The sequence below is a fragment of the Halichoerus grypus genome, chromosome 9, assembly GCF_964656455.1.
Source record: "Halichoerus grypus chromosome 9, mHalGry1.hap1.1, whole genome shotgun sequence".
Classification (NCBI taxonomy): domain Eukaryota; kingdom Metazoa; phylum Chordata; class Mammalia; order Carnivora; family Phocidae; genus Halichoerus; species Halichoerus grypus.
In genome coordinates this window covers 7,901,639-7,920,250 of record NC_135720.1, presented here as the reverse complement: position 1 = coordinate 7,920,250, position 18,612 = coordinate 7,901,639, and the positions used below count along the sequence as shown (strand labels likewise).

General features: G+C 41.2%; 1 long non-coding RNA gene across 6 annotated transcripts; it reads right to left on the bottom strand.

The window, feature by feature from the left end:
- Positions 1 to 324: 324 nt before the first annotated feature.
- On the bottom strand, positions 325 to 14,821 carry LOC118546950 (uncharacterized). 6 transcript variants are annotated; one of them, XR_013441032.1, is made up of 4 exons: positions 12,882 to 14,821; positions 5,344 to 5,395; positions 4,584 to 4,891; positions 325 to 827 (listed from the first exon to the last, which is right to left on the bottom strand). It is a non-coding gene; the product is annotated as an uncharacterized LOC118546950 (long non-coding RNA). The 6 variants fall into 6 exon arrangements; XR_004922850.2 differs by lacking the exon at positions 325 to 827 and having other exon boundaries at positions 2,008 to 4,748; positions 4,848 to 4,891; XR_013441034.1 differs by lacking the exon at positions 4,584 to 4,891.
- Between the last annotated feature and the right edge of the window lie 3,791 nt (positions 14,822 to 18,612).

Genomic DNA, 18,612 nt, shown 5'->3' with positions numbered 1-18,612 from the left:
AATATGACCAGGACTCATGGAGTAAGGACAAGAAGTCAATGTTCCTCCAAGTATTTTTTTAAAAATTTTTTGAGATAAAATTCACCATCATAATGATTTTAAGTGTGCAATTCAGCAGTTTTTAGTATATTCAAAATGTGCAACCATCACCACTATCTAATTCCAGAACATTGTCATCAAACCCAAAAGAAACCATGTCCCTCCCTCCCCGCCCCCCATTTCCTCTTCTCCCATGCCCTGGAAACCACTAATTTTCTTTCTGTCTCTATAAATTTGCCTATTCTGGATATTTCATACAAACGGAGTCTTATGAAATGTGGTGTTTTGTATCCAGCTTCTGTCACATAGCATAATGTTTTATAGGCTCATCCATGTTGTGGCATGCATCAGGTCACTAAAAATTACACCTACGTTTCCTTCTAAGAAGTTTATGGTTTTAGGTCTATCATTGAGGTCTCTGATTCATTTTGAGTTAATTTTGTATATGGTGTGAGGTGAGGCTCCAAATCCATTCTTTTGCAAGTAGATATCCAGTTGTTCTAGCACCATGTATTAAAAGATTCTTTTCTCCTTTGAATGGTCTTGGCACCCTTGACAAAAATCAATTAATCAGATGTATGGGCTAATTTCTGGACTTTCACTTCTATTCCATTGGTTTATGCATTTATTTGAAGCCAGTACCACACTGTTTTGAAACTGTAACTTTTTAGTATGTTTTAAAATTGGGAAGTGTGAGTCTTGCTACTTTGTTCTTTTTTTAAACTTCTTTTGGGTAATTGGGGTCACTTGCATTTTCCACGTGAATTTTAGGATCATCCTGTCCATTTCTGCAAAAAAAAAAACATATTGGAATTTTGATAAGGATTGAGTGGAATCTGTAGATCAATTTGAAGAATATTGCCATTCTAACAATATTAAGTCTTCCAATCCACAAAAGAGATATGTTTCCATTTATTTAGTTCTCCTTTAGTATTTTGCAATAATGTTTTACAGTCCTTGATGTACAAGTGTTTTGCACTTTGTTGATTAAATTTATTTCTAAATATTTTATTATTTTTGCTGCTATTGTAAGCAGAATTTTTTAAACTTCATTTTCGGGTTGTTGATTGTTAGTGTATAGAAATACAACCAATAGTTGCATATTGATCTTGTATCCTGCAACTTTTCTGAACTCATTTATTACCTCTTAATTTTTTTTTTTTTTACATTTGCCTGTAAATGTTTTTGACAAATGCTCCTAGAGAGTGGAGGCAAGTTAGGCACCATAAAGGCAAGCGTTTTGAGCTGGTCTTCCAGGGATCCTGCAGACTGATCAAAACAAATAATAAAATTCTTTGTGAATAAGTCTGTTCTGCTCCCTCTGGACTGGTGGCAGGGATACAGGATGGGGTTTTCAAGGCTATCACTGACCTGGGGCATGGTGGTTGGGATTAGTCTAAATTAAAAAGCCAAAAAGCTTGCTTTTCTTACTGAGATTGAACTGTTTTTCTTGAATAAGTGTTCCCATGGTTACTGCAAGCTTTTGGTTAGTTTCCAGAGTTCTGAAAAGCTGATTCTGCTAGTTTTTGCCAGTTTTTTTTCATTGCTTTTATGAAGGGATGGACTTTTGGATGTTTCTGCTCCACCATTTTTTGCAAACATCAATCTCCCGGCCACCCCCCTATTGTCCCCCATCTTGAATCTGGATTCCTGTGGTTTCCTCTGAATTCCTTTGAGCCTATGGAAGTGGCTTACCCCTCCCTCTTATTTGCAAACAATGCGGAGGCTGCTGCCTCATAAGACAACATGAGGCCCCTCAGCTCCACAGCCACCTCCCCTCCTAGCACCAGGTCTATAGCTAAGGTTCAATTACAGGGGACCCAGCCAGGGGTGCACTGATTCTGACAAGGGAGGAAAGGGATTACCCCAAAGAAGAGTGATCAGCCCTGTAAGCATGGGAGCTGGAAGGGGACACATAAGACTGGATTCTGAGGGTGCTGTTTTGAACAAAGAGGCCAAAACATAAGGTTGGTTAAAGGGGAGTTTATTGATTTGAGAGCAGTTTTCCAGGTCACAAGATTTAAGATTCTGGCAAGGACCTCAGAGTATAGTGTGAACTCCCTACTATGGGGGCTCCCAGAAGTCTGGAAATAGTGATGGTCCATGCCAGGTGAGGGGGGCTAGAAATGCCAGAATTACCATGGCTGGTGTTGGAGAAGATGAAAAAGCTCAGAGAAGTGGGTATGCTGGGGTGGACAGACTCAGTAAGACGGGGAACCCACTAAATGCAGTTGTGCCTTGAGGATTTGTCAGGGCCACGAGGAGTGCACTGATGAGGAGCACCAGCATCACTGAGAAACTAGTGATGGATCTCCTCTGCAAGCCAGGGCTGATCTGGGGAGAGGCTGTGACAGAATTTGGCTCTCTGATATCAGTGGGGTAAGACCCAAAACCCAAAAGCCTGTGGAGGTACTTAATCACCCAAAGCCAGATGGGTACAGTCACCACAATAAATGGCAAAGTTGGAGGGTCAGTCAGGGGACCTGACTGTCTGAGAGTTACAGAGATGGTTTGTATACTACAGCATTCTTAGGGGAAAACTAAATGTGCTGCCAACAAGTTTCACTCACTCTATGCATGAATGACTGATCAGGAGATTGAGGGCAATTACTTCAATAAAGTGCCATGATTCTTTAAGAAGTTGCTGAACCTGAGCAAATTTTTTAACCTGAAACTCATCTATTAAAAAGTGATTGGGTCTCCAGGAGGAAGGATTCTGCAACCTCACAGCAAGTGTACACGATGATGATTACCCCAGTCTTTCCCCAAAGGGGCATATGGCCATTTACTCAAGTAACTGTGCACTGGAGAAGGAGAATATCCAACATTTCAAGGATTGTTGAACATTGGGTCAAAGCTGACATAGATATACAATAACTCAAAGCATTATCATGGCCTCCATGCTAGAGAGTGGGCATATTGGGGGTGGGTAATAAATTGAGTCATGGCTAAGATTAGGTTCACAGAGTCCAATGACCATTTCCCTGGTCCCCAAATATATAATTGGGATGGACATCCTTGATGGTTGGTATGACCTCCACATTAGGTCCTTGAGCTATTGGGATAAGAGCCCAAGTGAAAGCCTTCAGAAAGTGGTCTTCCCCCACCTCTTGTCTCCATGAAGATAGTAAATAAAAAACAATAGTTCATCCTCAGAGGGGAGGTGATGGTAATTAGTGTCCCCCTTAAAGATCTGAGGGGTGTAATGATGGTGTTTTCCAACACATCTTTATTTAATTCACCCCTTTGGGCCCTGAAAAAACCTGGGTGAGCCCTGGGAAATGACAGTAGAATACCAAAAACTTAACTGAGGAGTAGTCTGACGTACAGCTCATGCCAAATGTATTATCTTTGATATAATTTGCTAGAACAGATTAACACAGCCACAATGCATGACATGTGGCCACTTACTTGGCAAATATGTTCTCCTTCATCCTATGCAAAAAAGAGGATCAGGAAGATTGTGCATTCACAAGAAATGGTCCATAGTATAAATTTGCAGTTTGTCTCAGACCTAGCTAATTCTCCTACTCTCTGTCATAATATAGTCCAAGGAGATCTGGACTGTTTGAACACCCTGCACATTGATTTTCTTTATCAATGGCATCATGCTAATGGGACTGGATGACAAGACGTCTCAAGCACTTTGAAATCTTTGATAAGGCACGTGTATTCCAGAGGGTGTCACATAAACTCCATGAAGATTCAGGGGCTGGCCCTATCAGTAAAATTTTTAGGGATCCAGTGGCCAGGGATATAAAATCCCATCAAAAGAATAGGACAAATGATCACATGTTATATCGCCCACCATAAAGAAAGAAGCATAATGTCAACCCACATACTGGATGGCACAAAGACTGCCATGTTGGAGTGTCATCTACAGCAGGAGAGGGCTCTAGAGCTGGTCCAAGCTTTGATGCAAGCAGCCCTGCCAGGTGGGCCATACAACCTGACTGATATTGTGGGATTAGGGTTGTCAGTGGTGGGAAAAAGTGCCATGAAGAGTTTAAAACCCATGTCCTAACATCCTAAAGGTCAGTAACACTGACCGCTAAGTTTCTGGGGCGTGGTCATGCCATCTGTAATAAGAACTAGATGCCTTTTGGAGAACAACCAGCATACTCCTGAGCCCTGACCATGAGGTACGAAACGATGGCATGACAATAGTTGCCTACCACAAGCTGGGTTCTGTCAGACCAACCAAGTCATGAGATCGGGCAGCGAGCCCTTGTGTGATGGAGTTAGTACACTTGGGGTTGAATAAGAGCGGAGCCAGAAGACACAAGTAAGCTTACAAGTGTGTGGCCATGTCGATACATAACATTATAGGAACTCTTCACTCCTTTCCTCCTCTGACTTTCAGTTCTGTTCAGGAGAAGCTAAAAGCTTTCTCAGGTCATTTGTGACCATACCTCAAAGCAGACTAATACAAAAGTGAATGATGAGATAACAGTAACTGAAGGTAGAATAAGAGAGTCATCATTTTCAAATGCTAGCAGCCCATTGAAAGATTCGAGTGACAATGGACTTGTGAGGGTGCACACCTCTGAGAGTCAGCGAGATTTATTCCTCACTTAGGAGTTGTCCATGTCATTGTTCACATTGGAGGTCTTTATCACTCTTGACAGAGGGTGGTAAAAAAGGTGGAAAATTAGGGAGGGAGGGATGCCAATATTCTGTGGTTGAGCCAGGAAATGCTGTTTAGGATTCTAGGACAAGAAATAGAGATGAATAACTTTTTTAAATAGGGAAAACTATAAATTATTCTGTAGTCATAAAATACTTAGAGGATTATGGGAAAGGAATACCTTATCTTTTGCAGAAGAGGGTCAATGGATATTGTCAAGATTTGCTAAACAAGAAATGGAAGCATTTTGTAATGAATCATAGTTGCACATTACAGTGGTAATTTCCAGTAGGACCAAAAATGGAAATCATTAAATAACGGTCAGCTCTGGCGGATGTGGAAGAGCCATATGGAAAATTGTTCTTTCCCCATATTCCCTTCTGTATCATTTAATTTTCTTTCAGGTGCATGTATTATTTTAACTAAGTGTTTTGAAATAAAATATTCCAGCAGTCAAGTGTATTTTGGGGGTAGAAGGCGGGGGAGAGTGAAGAAGGTCAGAGGAGGCAGTACGGTCATGGGTCAGGCCCCCCAGCCCTCCCTCCCAGGTCTGGGTATCAGGGGCCTGCCCCCAGAAAGGACAGCTTGTAATGGGCTCAAGAATTCTTGGAAGGTTTCCAGTGTCATAGAGCCCCTGGTTGTACTTATGCCCAAGAACCCACATTTCATAAAGCTACCTTTGGCAGCACCAAGGTACATCTGTGCAAAGCCTGGGCTTGGATCACCAATCTGTGAAGACAGGAACAACAGGAGAATTTACAGATTGACAAAAGCAACACTTGAATGTGGGATGCTTTTAGAGAAGAATAGCTACCCTGGTGATATATAACTGCTCCTGATTTCATTTGAGAAGGTACCACTAGCATTAATATCGGTAGCAAGTGGCATAGCGTGTTTCCAGCATTTATGGGCTTGCAAGACACCCAGAGAACCCTGGATGTTTTGGCCATTGGGAGGGCTTTTAAATTTGTTTAGAGAAGAGTAATTTCCATCCATTTCCATCCAATTTTCTCTCTTTCTCCCCACTCCATTTAGAATTCCTTTCAAAGATGGATTTGGGGACAAAATTTCAATGCACCGGGAACTATGTAGCTGTGCCTATCAAACACTAAAATGAATGGGCCTTTCTACTAGAGGCTGGAGAAGTGTTCGCCCAGAAATGGCAGGAGCTATCTGTTGTGCAACACTTTTTTGGGGTGGAAATTCTACTTTCTATATTCTTGGCCAGGTTGACTCGAGAATTCAGGCAGTAGCGATTTACCATCTAAAGCAGTAAGGAGGGCCTTTTCTGAGACAGACTTGGGAGCCAAACGGAGTGTGGGTGACATCAGCAGTGATCCCTGGGCTTTCCTTGGGGCTCTGCCCAAGTCCCTCTTGGTCAAATGTCAATTACTTTGCAAACGTAGAGTCAGGAACTTGGGAAATTCGTCGTGAATGTTGATAAAGATATAGAATAGACTAATATAAAAAGGACTTAGAACTCTGGTTGCAGGTTTAGAAACCTGGGTCTGAATCTCAACCCTATCTCTTACTGATGGTTGACTTGTTCTTGTTTGAACTTCACTCTTTCTGAAAGAGAAAAAAAGAGCAGCACGACCAGGTGGGAAAGCCATCAGATTTAGAATTTGACAGGCTTGGATTTTAGTTCTGTACTTGCTGTTTTGGGTGAATTAACTCTCTCTCTAAATCTTGGTTTTCTCTATTAAAAATAGCATAACTGTTTAAATGAGATGAAGTGTGTGAAAAATATCTGGAACATTCTAGTTTCTATTCCACCAAAAGAGGTAAGAGCAGAGGAAGTATAAACAAACAAAAATTCTGCCTCCCAAAATGAGGTAGGAGGAGGGAAAGAGGGTGGGAGTAAGAGAATGGCAAATTTGGGGACATGAGGTGATGAGGCTCTGAGTTGCTCCTTGAATGGGCAAAAGCAAGCACCCATTAACTTTGAGACATTATACATTTGGGGTACATTTGCTACTGTAGCCACAACTGCTTTAATATGAATAGCTGGAGCCATGGGGCCATTGAGACTGCCCAAGGAGAGTTTGTAGAATGAGAAGAGGAGAGCAATTTGCAAGGAAGCTTTTGGAATGTCCACGTGGAAGGAGCAGACAGGAGGAAAGGACCCAACAAGAGGTCTGAGGAGTGGGCTTTGGGGCCTTGCAGAATCCAAGGGAAGGAAGTACTTCCGGAATGAGGAAGAATTCAGTAGAATTGAAGGTGGGTGGCTAGGAAGTCAAAGACGAACTGGGTTCTTATCAACTGGATTTAGCCAAAAAGATTTTTTTTTAATTCCAGTGTAGTTAACATACAGTGTTATCTTAGTTTCAGGTGTACAATATAGTGATTCAACACTTCCATACATTACCCAGCACTCATTGTGATAAGTGTCCTCTTAACCCCCTTCACCTATTTTCCCCATCCCCTCCCTCCCCTCTGGTGACCATCTGTTTGTTCTCTAGAGTTAAGAGTCTGTTTCTTGGTTTGTCTCCCTCACCCCCTTTTGTTTGTTTTGTTTCTTAAATTACACATATGAGTCAAATCATAGGGTATTTGCCTTTCTCTGACTGGCTTAATTCGCTTAACATTGTACTTTCTAGATCCACCCACGTTGTTGCAAATGGCAAACCAAAAGGAGGTCCTTAATGATCTTGCCATCATAGTCTTAGTGGAGTGGTGAGTCCAGGTGAAGTGACAGCAGTAGAGGATCGAGGTGGGGAGAAGCAGGCGACCCGGAGAAGGGGTGGGCAGCGCCCCGGAGGAATGGGGTTCTAGGAAACTTGGTTTCTTCCTTCTTCCTCCTCTCTTTTCACCCTTTTTCTTCTCTTTCCCTTAATTCCCTTCCATCTCTCTCCTTTCTTTTCCTTCTTTGAGTAGAGAGACCTAAGCATGCTTAAATAACAATGAAAAGAGAAATTGAAGATACAGGCAAACAATTTCCCAAACTCTGACCTGCTGCCCGGATGGCTTTCTCCTATAACCAGTAAATTGCCAGTCAAACAGCACCATCCGGATGTTCCCTGGAGGCTTGAAGTTCAACATGCCTAAAACAGATTTTCCCCTTTTCTCCTCACTTTCTGCTTTTTTAAGCTCTTGACTGGTACCACCATCCATTCCCCCAGCTGCCAAGTCAGATGCCTGGGGTCACCCTAGATTCTCAGTGCCTTCCTACAATCTCAACATCCCTCCCACCCTTCAGTCTCCTCTGTCTCCAATGTCACTCCTAAGTGCAGCCGCCACTTCCTCTCCCCTCTCTCTCAGACCACCTACATGGCCACCTTGCCTCCAGTCTCATATCCTTAAAGGAATTTTCCTCAATTTAGCAACCTCATCTTTTGAAGGAATTTCTTCATTCTGAATCCCAGCTGTAGGAAGAGTTTTGCAGCCTTCCAAATGTGACATGTGGCTTCCTTGTCTTTGCCTTTGTACATTCATCCTCCTCAGTCTGGAATGCCCTTCACCCCATGTATCAGACCCAGCTGAAGGGGTTGTCTGACTCCCAGGCAGAACTAACTGACCACCCCTCCTTTATGTCCCCAGCGTTCCAGCCTCTGATCTGAGGTCACATGCCTCTCACCCTTCCTCCTGTAGAGAGTAAGCTCTTTAAAGAAAAGAATAGTATTTTATTAATCTCTGTACCTCTAGCACTGGGCCCAACAATGGGACTCAATGAATGAATGAATGAATGAATGAACGAATGAAAATGAAGACAGGGCTAATTGCGATTTTGTGGAACTGGTTCCTTGTTACACTTTTTGGGCTTCGTTCTCTAACTAGCCATAAAGCCACCAAGTCACATTGGCACCGTCCCACCATACTTCTCTTACCCACAGGAGACCATCACAGACCTCATCAAACCATTTGCAGCATTGTGTATGTTTCCCCAAATATGCTGCCAGGATATATCAGTCCTTTAAGATGATCTGTGGTAGAAGGATTCCATGGTCAACATAAGTGGACAAGACCGTGCACACCACACTCCCCTCTTGGAAATATACAATGCACCTTGAGGGCTCTGAGTTTTACAGTAAAAAAGTAAAATTTGGTTGCAAAGATTACCCAAACTTATTTGAATTCTTTCTTCCCTTCAAGTCACACCTTGAAGTTTTAGTATCTTTTAAAGCTTGCCTGAGACAGTCTTACAGTTTACTAACACAGTGGGGTTATTCTAGTAACATCAGACGTGATTCCTATTTGACTCCTAAGCAGTGATTTTTTTTTAGTGCCATCCTCTAAAACAAAATGGAGTCTGACAGTTTTTACAATATCTGTTTTTCAATAAGCAATGTATTTTGAGTTTATGACATGTTTTAGAAATTAATGATTTTTTCCTCCATGGGGAAAAATCTATGCCTATCTGAAAGATTCCACTTATTTTATGAAGTTGGTGTTTGTTTTGTACAAAACTTTTGTTCTTCCTAATGGTTTGGGGATTCAATGAAATAAGATCTATAAAGTTACTATTTTGTTATTTGAAATGTAAGTGGGTTAAAGTCAGGTCTTGCTTCCTTTGGGGCTTCACGCCAGCCTCCATCAGGAAGGGCAAGAATTATTTTCTAACATGTCTGGATGGCAAACTTTAAACCTAAATATTTTAGGTTTTTAAATTTGAGATTTCAGAAACTTAGGGTGTATCTACACATGCTCCCTGGACTAGAATCCATAGTTCCTGTTTAAAAGTTAAAAGCCACTTTATCATGTAAAAAATCCACCTGTCTAGTTGATTTCTACAGGTGATCTTATACCATGTTAAATGGTCTTTCTTTAATGTCACAACACTCTGGACTGTCCACTGTCTGAAGTTTAAGGAACTGCATTGTGAGCAGGGAGTGCTCATGCAGTTCATTCACAGAGCATCTGGAAAAGTCTCCACCGCTCACGAGTTCATGAGCATTGCTTTTCCTGAAAGCATAATGCTAATCTCGAATCCTATCGCAGAGCTGGTATTTAAAGCTCAATTTCACATTTTTTTCCCAAGCCAAATTTCCTAAATATTTGTATTAACAAATACCATGCAGAAGGGACTTGCCATCTGAAAAATCATACTTAGAATTATGATTCCCATGCTGTTTGCGTCATTTAACATCTGAGGGAGGATTAGGCTAATCACTTCAGACAAACATCTGCAGAAATTTGTTTGATGTTCTCCAATGGAGACTTCACAGTCATAAGATAGCCAAGTGGGAAGATTTCTTTAAAAATCAGTTTGTTTATCGTTGTATCTGGTGCATAAAATGCGCTCCTCTCAATGAACGCCTGCCAACAAGGCAAACTGAGGATCTTTTAGACTGGGTCTATATAATAACCTGCAAGGGCACTAAGGCATAAATCACCTGGTGCCCTGCCAAGTTTCCTTTGTAACTTGCTTTTTGGCGTTACCAACTCATGACGGGCAGATCAGAAGCACATCAGAAAACGTCAGTGGAATAATACTTAGGAACTGCGTCGGGCATCTGGGCCCGTTTGGATAATGTGAGATCATGGCTTTCTTGCTCTTGGATGAATGGGGAAGAATCGTTTCTGGAAACCACCGAAGACCTAATTTATTTTTCTCACTTGTATATAGGGGAAGGTATTATTAAACCAAAGCATTAAAAAAAAAAGTGTTTGAGAGAATATGAATATTCTAAACTATTAACCAAATGGGTCATTAAGTTTCCCTTAAAGCGACACAGAGAGCCGATGGATTATTTGTAGAATATCTTGTGAAATGTCCAGCATTACGCTGGGAAACACATACGAGAGAAATACCTAATGCAGTCGTGGTCACTAGGGAGATTAAGAAGACACTCAGTTTGTAGGGCACAGTAGAAACAGTACCTCCTGCTAAGTGGTGTGTATTGAGGGTAGGTGCAATAACATGGCCATAAATACCCAGGAGTTATGAGAAGCAAATGTAGGGAAGAGACATGGGGGAAGTGGGATTGAGTGCAGTCTAAAGATGGGAAACATTTTGAAGAACAGCTAACACTGAACCCTTCTTTTTGTCCAATGTTGTGCTAAGCAGTCAACTTCCACTGTTTTATTTATTTCTCTCTATGATCCTGTGGGCTTAATACTATTATATACCCTCATTTCACTAAAGAAGAAACTGAGATTCAGCGGGGGTCAGTGATGTGTCTAAGACACCCAGCAAATAAGTGACAGCAGAAGAATTCTAGGGCCATTTCCAGAAGTGAACCACCTTGCTATATAGTAGCTGTCTGTGGGTTATAAAAGACATGGGTATGTGAATATAGATATAAGTGTGTATATATATATATATATAGATAGATATAGATATATAGATATATATAGATATAAAGGGACACGATATATATATATACACAATGCACCTTGTACATATATATTGGATGTGTGCATATATATATATATATATATATATATAGGATGTGACATAGGCAGAAGACAGTGATAAGAGAGAGCATTTAAGATATGAGAGAAGGATTAAGCGTAACTAGAAGAGTAGTTGGCATGGGTTTGAGGAGGGGTCTATGAGGATAGACCTTGCAAAGGGTTAGAGGCTAGGGGGTTGGCTTATGGAAGACCCAGTGGGCAGGCCAGTGTTAGCATGTAATAGGGAGTTTGGGCTGAGTCTGGAGCTGAGATTCAGGTATGTACTGGCTGGCCAAATAGGTAGTCATCCTAATTTGTCTCTGGACAGATTATTTAGGGACATATGCCCAGGCATGCCCCCTCATTTGACTGTAGCACAGGAGACCTGTGGAAAAGAGCTTGAACCCTGACTGTTTGGGGGGATAAAACACATGCAGACCTGAGGGATAAACTAGAGGTGGGGAGCAGTGGAAATCAGGGAGGGGGGCTGAGGCTTGAAGAGAAGCCCCATCTAGTTCCCCCCAACTCCCACTCAGGGAACAGAGGCCCTGACCCAGTGCAGTGACTCTTCCCTAGCATTTGCAAGCCTCCCAGGGGCACACATCACCATTCTCCTGCTGTAGTTTCTAGCAGGATGATCTCTCAGTACACACCAGTTCTCCACCTAGTCCCTGACCAGAGAAACCACGATCTGATCTGGTTCTGGAGCACTGAGAAGACTCCCAAGCAAGATTTTTGACCACACATTCTTTTCTCTGTGTTCTCTTTCTTGAGAACTGAACCCACGGGTAAGATGTACTTCTCCGGTGCGCAGAACGCCCACCCCACCCTACTGTCGTTGTAGAGATTCCTGGCGGGGTATAAGAAGGGGGGACATTCCAAAACTGCCAATACAGTCTGTGGGCTGCACATAAAAGACAGCCCCCAGGGATTCCCAGAAGAGCTTGGGGATGGGACCTTCTGCAGAAATGGAGGTGGGGGTGGGGGTGGGGGTGGTTAAGGCTGCTGAGATTCACACAGTAATCCTGAAGTGGCTGCATTGGTGAGCACAGGTGGAAGATGCCCAGGACAGCCAGCTTATCAAATACAAACTGTTCTGGTGTGTCTTCAGGTGAGTTACGAGATGTGCACACAAAACCCTATACACCACGTGTATGTAAGCAAAGACAGCAAGATCATGAACACCAAGGACTGAAACAGTCAAAGAGTAGAAGAAACACAAATAGCTTTTTTTGTTTTTTGTTTTTGGGTTTTTTGGGGGGCGGGTTTTGATCATAGTCTTCTTATAAGACTTTGGCTTTGGCAAAATATAATTGATCACCTATTGGTCACAATTCTTTCTTTGTCCATCCCAAGATGAATGCTTATTTCAAAACAGAAGAAATCCACAGCTTGTGGCTTCAGTTTCACTTGTTCTCTGCACTGAACCCAAGGTCACACTCAAGATAGCACACACATAAAACAATTTACAAATGGGCAGGGACCTGAAAGTACACTTGGGAATTGGGTCCTGGAACGCAGGAGCATTTCCCCAAGGACACATGGTAAGAAGGAGTTCTCCACTCTCAGGCCAGCCTGTAAAACTCTAGTTAACCCCTTGATGTTTGAAGCTGGTTCCTTGGGAGACAGAGGATGGTGCAGGGCCAGGGAGGTGGGGCTGGGTTTGGAGTGCGGCAACTGTCCTGTCCTTGAAAGGAAAAACTCAATGGCATGGTCATTTTGGACACAACATTTTCAGGACCGGTTGTCATAGCAATATATCAATACTTTTTCTAAAATTAACTTTTTATTTTGAAATAGTTTAAGACTCACAAGAAGTTGCAAAAATAGTACAGAGAGTTTCTGTGTACCCTTCACCCAGTTTGTCCCATGATCATACCTTACATAACCGTGGTGTGTTGTCAAAACCAGGAAACTGAGGTTGTCACGATGCTATTAATCCAGGTAGGGAGCTCACTCGCATTTGCCCAGTTATCCTTCGTCCCCACCTAAACAAATATAATGCTTCGGAATTATTAAGGTCATTTTATTTTTCCAGTGTTACAAATGCTAAAAATCTTTATTTTTGCAACAAAATCTCCCATTCTTCACTATAAAAAATTTAACTGATAATGTTATTTCAATGAAGAATGAGGAGGCTTTATATTCATACAAATTAATTTTGACATTGAAAGGCAAAGATTTTCAAAGTTTCTAGAATATGCCATATTTGTAGTCAAAAGAATAATTTATGAAATGACAGCCTCACAAGATAATCTGAGTCAGCACTTGATAATAGAGAGTGGACCTAGGTCCTGCTCCCACTGGGCCACGAACTGAGTGAAGTCCTGTTAGCTGAGTTACTTGATCTTTTTGGTCCTTAATTACTTGATTGCAAAATAAGGAAATTAGACTACACGACTTCTAAAATGTCTCTCAGTTAAAAAAGAACCCCTACAATAGCTTTTGTCAGAAGTATTGTGTAGAGATCATTATAGAAAGCGTAAGATGGTTTTACTTAAAACAAACAAAACAAAAACAGACCCAGGTCTAAAGCAAAAGCAAAAAATGTCTCGTACTCACATGAAGGTCATGGGAAAAGTACGAAAGAAAATGCAAAGGCAGCATCTCCGACGAGGAGACCCGCCCCCCCGCCCCCCGCAGGTGGCTGGGAATGGAGAAATGGTCTGCACTCCCCATAAGCTACTGACACTCGGGGGACATTTGGACGAATGATGTTAATCTTCCCAAGCCTGTGTTTCTCCTCCGTAAAAGGACCATATTCCTGGGGGAGTGTGGTTCTGAGGAGGAGAAAGGTGGTTCTGAGGAGGAGAAAGGATGTAGAGGGGAAAGCGCACAGCATGTCCTGGGCAGAGTCTGGGTCCATGAAGGTTACCAGAGAGCCTGAGTGTCAGGGGTGAAGGGGATAGGAAAGAGGTTGGCAGGAAGTTTTCATTTAGATGAAAAGACTGAAAGGAACAGTAGCCTGCCTTTTGGTGCAGTGAGCTTCCGTGGGGAGCCTCTGCTTTTGAGGACACCTCTCGAGGAGAATGTTATGGGGCTCAGAGGGGGGTGTCACCGTGGCCGCTCACTGAAGCCTGAGACTGAGCTGAGGAAGGTGATGGGGCTTCCCCCATGAGGCACGAGAGAGACCCATGGTCTCAGCGGCCCTGCCTGGCAGAGAGGTAGAAATGAGTAATACAGAGAGCTCTAATCTGTTTTTAGGACAAGTAAACACATCCCACATACTTCTTATCTCACTGTACGTTTGGGATTAGAATTTAGACTCTGGGTTACAGAGTCTAAGGCATCTTAATATGAAAATGAAATAGAGATTTATTATCCTCTCCCTATCTTGCTGCTCATACTAGTTTCCAATCTATAAACATCTTCTTTTCCACCTGGCCTTTTCTCCTAATATTTATAGTGGTGTCTCAAACACAGCCGTCCAATTGCTACACTCAAGATAAATGGTAAAATCACCTAGACCACAATTAATTCAATAAAAATATAGAAAAAATAAAACAGAAGTATTTGTGTATACTCCTGTCCAGTAGCCATAGATCATTGTTATTTATATAAAAATTTCATGCTGGGTATTCTTATACTCATACTATTCCTTCAGGCCACATTTTAAAAAGGTTTCGTTTTGAATTTTTCAGATAGCTTTCACCTTTTCATGTTAAGACGGAGCTTTAAAATCTCACAAAATTGGATATTCCATCTACCAGCATTTCACAACCTGCATTAGAACACCAGTGTTAATACATACATACAAACTGCACTAAAAAGGACCCAGATTACCTCAATTTATACATTTTGTCTTTGTATTTAAAGGAAAGGAGAGGGACGCCTGGGTGGCTCAGTTGGTTAAGCGACTGCCTTCGGCTCAGGTCATGATCCTGGAGTCCCGGGATCGAGTTCCGCATCAGGCTCCCTGCTCAGCAGGGAGTCTGCTTCTCCCTCTGACCCTCCTCCCTCTCATGCTCTCTGTCTCTCATTCTCTCTCTCTCAAATAAATAAATAAAATCTTAAAAAAAAAAAAAATAAAGGAAAGGAGAACTTGAACTCATTGCATCTTATTGCCAGGAAACGATCTAATGATCTTTACTTTATTGTACTTTTTTTTTTTTTTTTAAAGATTTTATTTATTTATTTGAGAGAGAGAGAACGAGAGACAGAGAGCATGAGAGGGAGGAGGGTCAGAGGGAGAAGCAGACTCCCCGCCGAGCAGGGAGCCTGATGTGGGACTCGATCCTGGGACTCCAGGACCATGACCTGAGCCGAAGGCAGTCGCTTAACCAACTGAGCCACCCAGGCGCCCTACTTTATTGTACTTTTAGAAAGAAATTATTTATTGGCCCAACCAGAACTAGAACTTACTTTTTGACTCCAATATAGACTGGGAAAGTAAACATCTGTGATTTACAAAATCAAACAAAAATTAATTCCAAAAGGAGAGTAATCTACAAATTGAAAGACTTTAGCTCATGAAATCAGCTAAACATTCAAACGCCCTTGGTATGACTTTGTGAACATGGAGCTCATCCCTCTAGACCATCTTTCAAGCATATATAGACTCTGGAGAAGTCAGTCAATCCACAAATACTCGTTGAAGGCCTGCAGTGTTAGAACATCTATTTGTGTACCCAGGGTACAATAAAGACTTTTCATGGAAATATAAATATAAATATATGTTATTTTACCAAAAATTGGATTGCATAGAATGCACTATTAGAGCCAGTCTATGAATTGCTGTCCTCTGTTTGCAATCAGATGAGTGCAGAAATTGGGAGTAAGCATATAGAAACTTTTATACAATCTGACATCGCCATGAAGTGAGTGACTGGTGGACAGGCCTCCTTGAACAGAATGTAGACCAGTTCTGATGTTGTTGAGTTCACTTTGGGATTGTATGTGTTGTGAGCTTCAAGCTCTTTATGCCCAGTAAAACCATATATTGGTTTGCAATAGATAGGAAACAGACAAACATGACTCCTTTACCACAGGTAGGTTGAAATGCACTGATATCAAATGCAGTCTTTGTCACCTATTTCTTTTATGGAACAGGTTGTAAGCATCATTCCATTTCAGTAACTATGTTTCTAGAAGGTAATTTTCAATGAAGGTGTTATTCTTCAGTTTTTAAGTTTAATTAATTGAGAGGTGACTCGAGTTTTAATTGATGCCTGCCCCTTTCTCGAGACTGCCTGCTCTCATTCAAAGATTGCATTAATGGGATTTATGTGTGATGGCACTGAGATTCAGAAACAGTGTGTCTCTCTTGAATGTTCAGCCCAGGGGGACCACTCTCAAACTATTGAAGGCACCCCACTAAAAGACAGTTTCATCCACAATGAGGTTCAATAGCAGAAACCTCTGGGCAATATTTTAGCAATAAATCACACAGTGGCTTTTCACCAAGACCTTCACAAATCCCCAAGGTAATAGATGTTCTGAGCCTTGGAGACCCAGAAGGAGTATTATGGCAATTTGGCACTTGCCAGGCTGCACTGACCAATAGAAGGATGACCACTCTTTTACACTCATACTACTATTCCCCCTCCCCACCCCAATCTGACATTACCAATCAATCATGGACTGTTTTGGATTCAACCTCAAAGTTGTTCTCAATAAAGGTATCCTCCAGATAGCTTCTGCCAAAAGATGGGTGGGAGGCATAAAAAGAAACCCACTTGCCATTCCTGAACTGAACCATTTGTGATGAAAAGGTTTCCAAGAGTTGCAATGCACTTCACCTTGCACTTGTGAGAACAGCACAAAACCCACAAGTACTGGAAGGGAAGTGGTGAAGGGCTTGCTGCCATATCATCAGCAGAGTAAACAGGAACTCTACAAGTCTCTTGGGCTTCGCTGAGTTTTTCTACCTTGTCAAAATTCAACTCTGGAATATTTCAACAGGTTTTCGCCAAGGCTACACCTTCTCCAAAGAGGACTTTAAGTCTAAGTTCCTAGATGGTCAAGTATAGAGTGAGCATTGATTACAAAAAGGACAATAGTATGTATAGTGGTTTGCCCCAAACCAGAAACTTTCCTATAGGGATGTCCAAATTGTAATCAAATAGCAAGAGAATGGGTCAGAAAAAGATAATTATGAATACTGGTCCATCTAAATCAATGTTAGGGTCCACAGTTAGGCCATAATAATGGGAGTGACTTGTAGCTTTTACAACATTCACAAACTAAGTTAAAAAATAGCTACTCTGTGCCAAATATGGTAAGAATGAGAGTGTTTCAGATATTCTCACCCATTTATTAAAAAACTAAAAAGAAAATACAATTCCTAATTTTTTTCCTTAGCCCTGAGCACATGTACCAATTCACTTGCTCAATTTTCTTTCAATGGACCTTTTTGAAAAGTTTTATTTCAAGATTTATTATAGTATTCCTAAGCAAACCAATTTTTTTGTGCTTTACAAACAGCATAAATGTCATTATGACATATTTTGGTAACTCAATATGTGGTGAATATACCCGAATATTTGGTATATCCATTCCTAAATGCAATAAAAAATTCCAACTATAAAATTTTATGTGAAAAACCCAAACAATTACCTTTTCAAAAAGAATAAAGTCAGTATGTTTTACAAAGGCTGAAGGTTGTGGGCCAACTGATTCTTATCATGTCTCTTCAGCAAACATTTAATGATCACTATGTCTAGATCAGCACTGTCCAACAGAACTTTCTGTGGCGATGGAAATGTTCTGTATCTGCTTAGTCCAATATTGTAGCCATTAGCCACATTGGCTATTGAGCACTTGAAACATGGCTCATAAGGAACAGAATTTTTTATTTTACTTAATTTTAATTAAATTAAATTTAAATAGTCACATGTGCAGATAGAAAATAGATACCAATGGGTTAGGATAGAAAGATGAATGTGATTTGGCTTTTCTCTCAAAAACCTACAAAGCAATGGGAAAAATAACATGCAAGCAGAGTTCCACATTAAAATCCCAGCCAAATTTTTATGGCACTTAGTAAAGTAGAAATTTTATATGGAAGAAAAAAGCCCCCAAATCACCAAGATAATTCTGAAGAGGAACAAGTTTAGGGAGAGAAGGCGGGACTTACCCTACCAGATAATCAGAATTCTTACAGAGCTGTCATAATTAACAAGGAAATATTGGCATGGAGCTAGCGCAGTAGAACAGAATGAGAATGCAGAAACACATTCATACAGGATTTTCCTTTTTTTTAGCAAAATGCAAAAACCCCAGAGGCTATAAAGAAAATTGATATATTTTACTACATCTGAACTTAAACTTTTTGTAGTCAGCAAGACACTATAAACAAAGTTAACAGACTGAGAAGACAGAACCTATACAGTTGATAAAGGAGTAGAATACACAAATAAACAAATTAACTTCCCAAAAGTTCAATAAGAAAAAACAAATAACAAAGAGAACGCAGGCAGAGGATATGAAGAGGCCTCTCCCAGAAGATGAAACCTGAACGATGAGTAAGCATGAAGAATATGTTCCATCTGACTACATCAGGGACACGTAAATCAGAACAGTGAGACTGCATTTTCTACCCAGAGTATCTGCTAGTGGGCTTGAGTTTAACAAAGCCAAATGTCAGCACAGATGTGAACAACCTCATATGA